We start from the raw sequence: 8,533 nt of genomic DNA, 5'->3' as shown, positions 1-8,533 counted from the left end.
TCCTAAATGTTACTTTTTTGTATGTTTTGTAGATTCAGTTATACATTATTTACAAGTTATTAGATAATGATAAATTAATAATTTACAAATCATAATTATACATTCATAAATGATTAATATGCTAATGATTTGCAACTCTGTCATAAGTTAGGCCTATCTTTAAAAAAATAGCATAACATAAAACAATCAAACAGATCCTTAGTAAATGGTTAAGTTACTAGTTAATATATTATTAATCAACGAAATGTCAATATACCATATCTCAATAAATTGTTAATCATGAACAAACGATGATCGAACCATTAGTAAATGATGAATAGCCTATATAATATATTGATGCATATCCCAATGCATCAGATCAAGACGCATATAATTCTTTGCATTTGTAAAAGTAGACATGATTTTAAAAATATAAATGGGCTACTTTTTAATGCAAACACCAAAAATAGTATAAAAGTATTAGCTCATGTTGCATTCCAAGTTTTCTGAAGTCATACGATATCTTTATGTGAAGAACAGAGTTGATCTTAATGTTTTAATCATTGAAATTATGATCCCTTTATGAACGCATATTTCTCATATTTCTCATTCAAATAATACTCCTGTCCTGACTCTTTAGCAGGACGCAATCGGTCACATGACACATGAGAGCCAATGGCATTTTACAGTCAAAGCTGACGTAATGACGCAATTGGTCACAAGACACGACAGCCAATGCTGTCAAAGCTGACGTGACGTTTCTTTTGGAAGTACCAGGCAATAATATCTGTCTGCAGAGCCACAGTTTTACCCCAGCCGCGGTTTTGACCCGTGCATGCGCAGTTTCACAACAGCGGTTTTGACCCGCGCATGCGTAGTTTCACTACAGCGGTTTTGTTTTGACCTGCGCATGCGCAGTTTCACAACAGCGGTTTTGACCCGCGCATGCGTAGTTTCACTACAGCGGTTTTGTTTTGACCTGCGCATGCGCAGTTTCACTACAGCGGTTTTGTTTTGACCTGTGCATGCGCAGTTTCACAACAGCGGTTTTGACCCGCGCATGCGTAGTTTCACTACAGCGGTTTTGTTTTGACCTGCGCATGCGCAGTTTCACAACAGCGGTTTTGACCCGCGCATGCGTAGTTTCACTACAGCGGTTTTGTTTTGACCTGCGCATGCGCAGTTTCACTACAGCGGTTTTGTTTTGACCTGTGCATGCGCAGTTTCACAACAGCGGTTTTGACCCGCGCATGCGTAGTTTCACTACAGCGGTTTTGTTTTGACCTGCGCATGCGCAGTTTCACAACAGCGGTTTTGACCCGCGCATGCGTAGTTTCACTACAGCGGTTTTGTTTTGACCTGCGCATGCGCAGTTTCACAACAGCGGTTTTGACCCGCGCATGCGTAGTTTCACTACAGCGGTTTTGTTTTGACCTGCGCATGCGCAGTTTCACAACAGCGGTTTTGACCCACGCATGCGTAGTTTCACTACAGCGGTTTTGACCCGCGCATGCGCAGTTTCACAACAGCGGTTTTGACCCACGCATGTGTAGTTTCACTACAGCGGTTTTGACCCGCGCATGCGCAGTTTCACTACAGCGGTTTTGACCCGCGCATGCGTAGTTTCACTACAGCGGTTTTGACCCACGCATGCGCAGTTTCACAACAGTAGTTTCATGCTGATACATTTGATTTTTAAATCTTAGTTCTGTCTTAAAACGATCTATTGGTTATTGTTGCTCATGCTATTATATTTTTGCATCTGCTGTTGCTCGAAGGCCTTTAGGCTCCTTTACTGAAATAAAACAATGAACACTTAAATCTTTCTTTTATGTTTTTTCTCCAAAAACGAACATCCTGGTATAATAAACACACATTGTAATTCAAAGTTTGGTATAAAAAAAAAATCTAACTTTAGAATAGACATTTAAAAGGTTTTTAGAATTTTACAATTATTAGCCTAACATCAAGATAACTAATTCCTTAAGTTGATTAATTATGGCTGGGGTAAATGCATAAACTTGAACACACATACAACGTACTTTTAACCAGGCTGAAAGTGTGAGCATATTATCAATTTGTTGGAGACATAAACAAGAATACAATTTAATTTATATTTATTTACAATTTACATTTTAAACATTTCATTATTGTTCCATTACAATTGATCACTAACTATAAAATTAAACAAGTGCAATAAAATAAAAAAAAAAAAAATCTAATTTCAGGGTTATAAAAGGATGACACTCTAGCATTTTTCTTGTCCCTAACCTCTGACATGAATAAGTGCATGTCCTCTTTGTTTTTGAACGTGAAATAAAATGGGGCCCTTATTTCATCATCCTCATCTAGAAGTTCCTCACAATGTGAACACAGTTGAGCAAGGGCATTCAGAGCATCTTCCTCCTCCATGCAGACAATACGTGGTGGCAAGTATTTGCTCTTCAACAGCTGGTGATTTTCCTTTAACCATTCAACACCTTCTCTGATGCTGCTCATCACATTCTCGTTCTTTATGAAAAATATTCCAAAATTAACAGCAATTAACAATTTTACAGTTTCAGCAAATTAAAACTTTGAGTAAAAATATACACTACAGAACTCTACAGCTTACCTCAAGATTCTGTGGTGGTGTGACCCCCTCCAGTGCTCCTATGTCATGCTCAATTTCCGCAGTTCCATTTCTTTGCTGTAGAATAGCACAATGTGATGTACTGTATTTCAATTGTCCACAAGACTACAATCATGTAAAAAAAAAAATTGTATTGAAGTGTATTATTTTATGGATATGCCATGCAGACCCAAATGTACTTCGATTTCACACGAGAGAAGTCAAGTATTTGTATCAACACTTTGCAGGAAAACATCAATGTATATATATATATATATATATATATATATATATATATATATATATATATATATATATATATATATATATATATTTTTTTTTTTTTTTTAAACATCTGAATAATTTATCTTACAAAAGCTTACCTGACAGTCAGTGAGACAGGACACAATCGCCATGGCCTCCTCAGCCCAGTGTGCAAACTGCCTTCCATGTCTGACAAAACACAAAAAGATGCTACAATGAGAACATGAAGTTATGCAGAATGCAGCATGTGATGGTCAAGTGGTCAGGGTTCTGGGCTTCCAAATGGAACACCGTAAGGTTGTGAGTTCAATCCCAGAGGCTGTCACCAATCCAAACGGCACTTACCCCAAGTTGCTTCGGGGGGGACTGTCCCTGTAGTTAGTTCACTACAGGGTCACAGTCACTCTGGATAACAGTGTCTGCTAAATGACAAATAATAATAATTCGGATATCCTACCCTCCAAGCGCAAAATTCTCCATGAGGAGTAGGCACCACCACCTCCTGATGACTGGAATGTCATGCTGAGAAACAAGAAATACTTAAATGAATACTATGAATAACAATAACAATAATAATGTAATGTGGATAAATAGCACTTACAAAGTAAACAGAAGTTCAAAACTTGTGCTGTTCACAATAATTTAAGTTGCTAAAAATATACATCACATTTGGTGATAGTATATGATTTATAAATTGTTATAGTCAAAATAATCCATCATGTTTTACTCAAAAACTAGTATTTTTAGTACATTTACGAACTTGTTCATAAAAACATACATTGATATATAAAAAAGATCTATCACAACATTAGGTGATAATAAACGTATTATTACGAATTTATAATCTGCTATAATGGGGCAGTCATTTTGGACAGGGAACACAAAACTAGTTAACGTTACCATGAAATGACTTAACGCACTGCAACCCCGTGACTTTAAGTCATTCTAAAATGTTTATTAATTTGACAACTCGTAATTTATCATTCTTTTAAAAAATAGCTTTAGCATAAATGCATTTTGTGGGTTTTAACAAACCAGCTTAAAAAAATTAATGATGCATCAATAAATTATATATTCATTATCTACTAATGGTTTGATCATCATTTGTTCAAGATTAACAATTGTTTATTGAGATAATGGTAAACTGACATTTCAGTGATTAATAATAGCCTATATTAACTACTAACTTAACCATTTACTAAGGATCTGTTTGGTTATTTTATGATATGCTATTTTTTAAAGATAACTTACAGATTTGCACATTTTTAGCATAGTATACTTAATCATTGTCATGATTTGTAAATGATTAGTTTATCATTATCTACTATCTTGTAAATAATTTATAACTGAATCTACAAAATATACAAAAAAGTAACAATTTAGTAACATTTTTGAAATGCATTGTCATGTTTTGTAAATCATTAGTTCATCATTAACTAATCAATTGTAAATTACTTAACTGAATCTACTAAATATATGTTAAATAATTAACAAATCACTCATTAATCATTTATGAATGCTTAGTCATGTTTCATAAATCATTAGTTAATCATTTACTAATCACTTGTAAATGACTTTTAACGGAATTTACAAAACATTCATAAAATGTTAACATATCACTTGATAATCATTTGTGAATGTTTTGTAAATTATTAGTTCATCATTAACTAACCACTTATAAATGACTTACAACTGAACGTTGTTATAAAGTGTTACCGATTGTCTATTAGTGAAGGCTTATTTCCACACGGTCAGGGACGGATTGGCAATCTGTGCATTTTGGAAAAGTTCAACCGAGGACCATCGGCCGGCCATCGGCAAACATTTTTTTCTAATAAATAACACAATATCAACCATGGGCCTTCGCTAGGCTGTTTTTAGGGGGGCTTCAGCTTCAACTTATGCCTCAGCCCCCACTAAAAAATATGTGATTAAACTTTAAAACATGAAAGTGGCAGGAGTCTTCGGCTTCGTCCAGTCTGTGTGTTGAGTTCTTCAATCTGCAGTGGCACCGAACAGAGCTCACGTCAGAAGCAGAGGTGTGTGTGTGTGTGTGTGTGTAAATCTGAGCTTCATTGGTCTGTCAAAACTCGTTAATGTCAAAATATTTGAGAAAAATTATATTATATAAAAATATTTGAGAAATATATATATAGAGTAGGCAGGCTTTATGTTTACACAGAAACAGCTGAGCCTGAGCGCAAATTTTAGCAGCGCAACTCGACGTCAAGTGAGAGAAATGTAAGCGAACTAAACATTCATGTTTGACAGCTGCTGCTTTAAGTCAGAAAACAAAAAGTAAAACAAAAGACAAAAATAGGCAAATAAATAAACTTTTGTCTAATTTCATCATTTTAAGTTGAAAATATATGTGATTCATATAGCTAGCTGTAACCTTTGCCTATTAACAAACAAGAAATATTAAAAAAGCCATTTTCATCAGATAAGGCATATTGATAATGAATGAGTATATATTGTAAATTAATATAATTCCATTTGTAACCTTCAGTAAATAAAAAAAAAAAAAACTAAAAAAAAAAACTAAAAAAAAACTCAGCCTGTATTGGGCATAAGATTTAGCCTGACAAGCCAGACCCACATCAAGATGTCTGGAAACTCACCATTGACAGCTCAATCCGAGGGGCGGGATAAACGGTTGTCTTTCAAACTCCCTCTGCACGCGATAGGATAGCGCTACAACCAACCAGAGCAACGACGGTGAAGCAGAGCTTGTTGAAAGATTAAACTTTCCCCGTATCCGTTCGGCTAAATTCCGAACACATCTTCCCTTCTTAAGAATGACTTCAGTGCCGTTCTTTGTTTTTTTTTTCTCAGAGAAAAGCTTAACTCCAAGTCTTCCAGAGTCGCGGTCAGAGCTGATTCGAAAGACCGCTGTTCGCCAGTTTCTGTGTTTACTAGAAGCACGCAAACGCAACTCGGCCGTCGTCATTATGGCCACGCCCACCGACTCTATACACAATGTGATTGGCCCGGCAAGAGTTAGGCAAATACAGCTCAGAAGGGTATTGAGAGTTGCTAGACGACACTAGCGGGCAGATTAGATTAGCTGCCGCTAGGGTGCGTCTAGATTTCTAGGCTACATAAAATTATGAAAGTGTTTATATAGTGAATTAATTTAATAAACTTAAACTTTAATTAACAATAAATTAACATGTCTAACAACATTATTCATACAAAATATAAATATCAGTAGCCTATGATAAAATGTAAACCATGTTTTCTTCACTGACGAAAATGGAAAAACTATATCAGTCTAAGCTTAGCGTTATGAGGGGAAGAGACAGGGTAAGATAAAAACAGAGAAAAAGAGAGATGTAGAGATAAGAAAGGCAAATAATCTACTGCCCAGTGATATGGTTTTCAAGCTGTTATCTATTTTTTTGGCCTTCAGAACATCTTAAAATGCACATATGTAGATCATAAAAATATTTTTTTTATCGGGGGAGCATGCCCCCCAACCCCCCTAAAATTTGGGATATCAGATTATAAACCTGCCAGCATTATTAGGTACAATTAATACATGTAGGCTATAATATGGCCATGCAATAATAAGGTATTAATATTAGCTTCATACGTAACTATTAACAACCAATATCCTATGGGTATGAATGTTAGTAAGCTAGTTAATAGCGCAATTTGGACCCTAAAGTGTGATTTTTTTTTTCCATAGACTACCCTCACTGGGGGTTAAGCCCCCCTCCAATGAAAATCTTAGAAATGCCCCTGATATCAACAGCCATCAGCAGGGGCACTAATACGATCACTTATATATTGCTACGGGCAACAAAAAAACAAAAAAACCTGAGGAAGACGAGAGTGCATGTACACCATAGTACAGTATCTGTTTTGCACGGCTAGGGGTGAATGGCTGGATGATGGGCCTATTTGGGAGAAAGTCCAGGGCTGTTTTTTAGCCCCAGTCCGTCCCTGCACATGGTTCCTTGCACGATACTATGCTCTGACCTTAAAACACTTTTAACAGTGTGTGATTTGTAAACAAGTACATTTTGATGTTGCAATCATTTAATGAGCTCTATATGTATGACTGTTCTGTCAAAGCTCACCTGGTACAGCATTGCGCTTGAGATGTGTAATGTGTTGAGTCCCATGAAACATGAATCACAATACAAGAGCTCAAATGCTTGTAGAAGCAAATGTGAAAGCATTTTTATTTCACATTTACTTTTGTTAGCACTATCGAGTGTGTTAAGGTGTTTATTGTAGGTGATACGTAGCCTGGATGCCAGCCGAACTTAGCCCCGCCCACACATTTTTTAGGTCGGGCAGTTCGGTCTGGCCTTGCTTCATAGAGGAGTAATTATCCCCGAACAGAAACTGTTCAGACCAATGAAATCATCAGGGCGGGGTTTAGACGATGACGGACAGATGATCAACAGTAACGTAATCATGCACGTCATCAAAGGGGCTGGGATTATATTTGTTCTAATCCTAAACGGAGAGGTTGTTTGTATATGCATTCACCTTCACAATTTCTCTCAGAAATGACAATCATGTTGGGTAAGTACTCTGTGTATCATTCAATTATTTATTTTTTTACAACACCGGCAAAGATCGTGTATTCCAGCCTGATTTCAGCACGCGTGCAGACAGGGTTGCCAAGTTTTTACAACAAAACCCGCCAACTACTAGCCCTAAACAATAGCTTCTCGGGGGGTTCTCCGGGGGGAAATGGTGTTTGGGGGGTAAAATGTGTGTTATTTTGGCAAGGTTGCCTGCTAAAATTCACACTCATGGGTGTATCACATAATAGTCGCTTCAACCCGCGGATATATAGAAAACAACCCGCGGGGAAAAAAAACGCGGACTTGGCAACACAGTGCAGTTGAACTATGTTGACATTTGACAATGCATCGCTTCGTTGCTCTGATTGGTTGTAGGTCTATCCAATTGATGTCTTTCCTGGTTCGGTTGAAACACGCCCCATAATCACAGCCCAATGGAGCAGTTTCAGACTCATATTCTGACTAGAATTGAGTATGACCACGTCAGGCTAGGTGATACGTAATAGAGCAAACATTTTAGCGTCGCTCACCAAAAGTTTTGTTTCTGAAGTGCTGCGAAGGGCATGTCCGAATCCACTTTTGCTAGTTTAACAAAGGGAAAACCGGTCTGTGTGCCTGACACATGGTCTAAAAGGGTTGTTCCTATCCTCTTGATGAGTAATGGGTGTGTTTTGGATGTAATTTGCAATAAACCAATAAGAGTTGGTCCCATTCCCTTTAAAAGCTAGTTGTCCTTGCACTATGGCGGATTTAATATTTACATGGCAGGATTTGTGAGAGGAAAGACTGAACACTTCGCCAGAGAGGAATCTTTTTATGTTTAATATGTAAAATGTTTGTGTGCTGCTACGCATCCCTGTGTGTGTGATAAGCAGAGAGTACGCGTGTTGTGGACCCGGCTATAGGCACACATTAAAAATCTGCCCTTTAAATGACACAAAAAATCGTTTTCAGTTGCCTTAAAATAGCAACATGCCAAAATGCACCCGAACACACCTAGTTTTCAGACCAGCATGGTTGAACAGATGTGCGTGAATGCAATTGTTATACAACGTGGCGCTGGATGTGAAAATGATAACTGCGTTGGCTGAAAATAGCACCAAAAAAAACAACAACTTGCATTGCTCATTGCGCC

At 37.1% G+C, this 8,533-nt stretch overlaps 1 long non-coding RNA gene across 1 annotated transcript; it reads right to left on the bottom strand.

Moving 5' to 3' along the window:
• Positions 1-2,657: 2,657 nt before the first annotated feature.
• Positions 2,658-3,386, bottom strand: LOC137092483 (uncharacterized). The gene is made up of 3 exons (XR_010908297.1): positions 3,312-3,386; positions 2,974-3,043; positions 2,658-2,716 (listed from the first exon to the last, which is right to left on the bottom strand). It is a non-coding gene; the product is annotated as an uncharacterized lncRNA (long non-coding RNA).
• Between the last annotated feature and the right edge of the window lie 5,147 nt (positions 3,387-8,533).

The sequence above is a fragment of the Pseudorasbora parva genome, chromosome 11, assembly GCF_024679245.1.
Source record: "Pseudorasbora parva isolate DD20220531a chromosome 11, ASM2467924v1, whole genome shotgun sequence".
In the NCBI taxonomy this organism is placed as follows: domain Eukaryota; kingdom Metazoa; phylum Chordata; class Actinopteri; order Cypriniformes; family Gobionidae; genus Pseudorasbora; species Pseudorasbora parva.
This window is presented reverse-complemented; position numbering and strand designations above follow the sequence as displayed.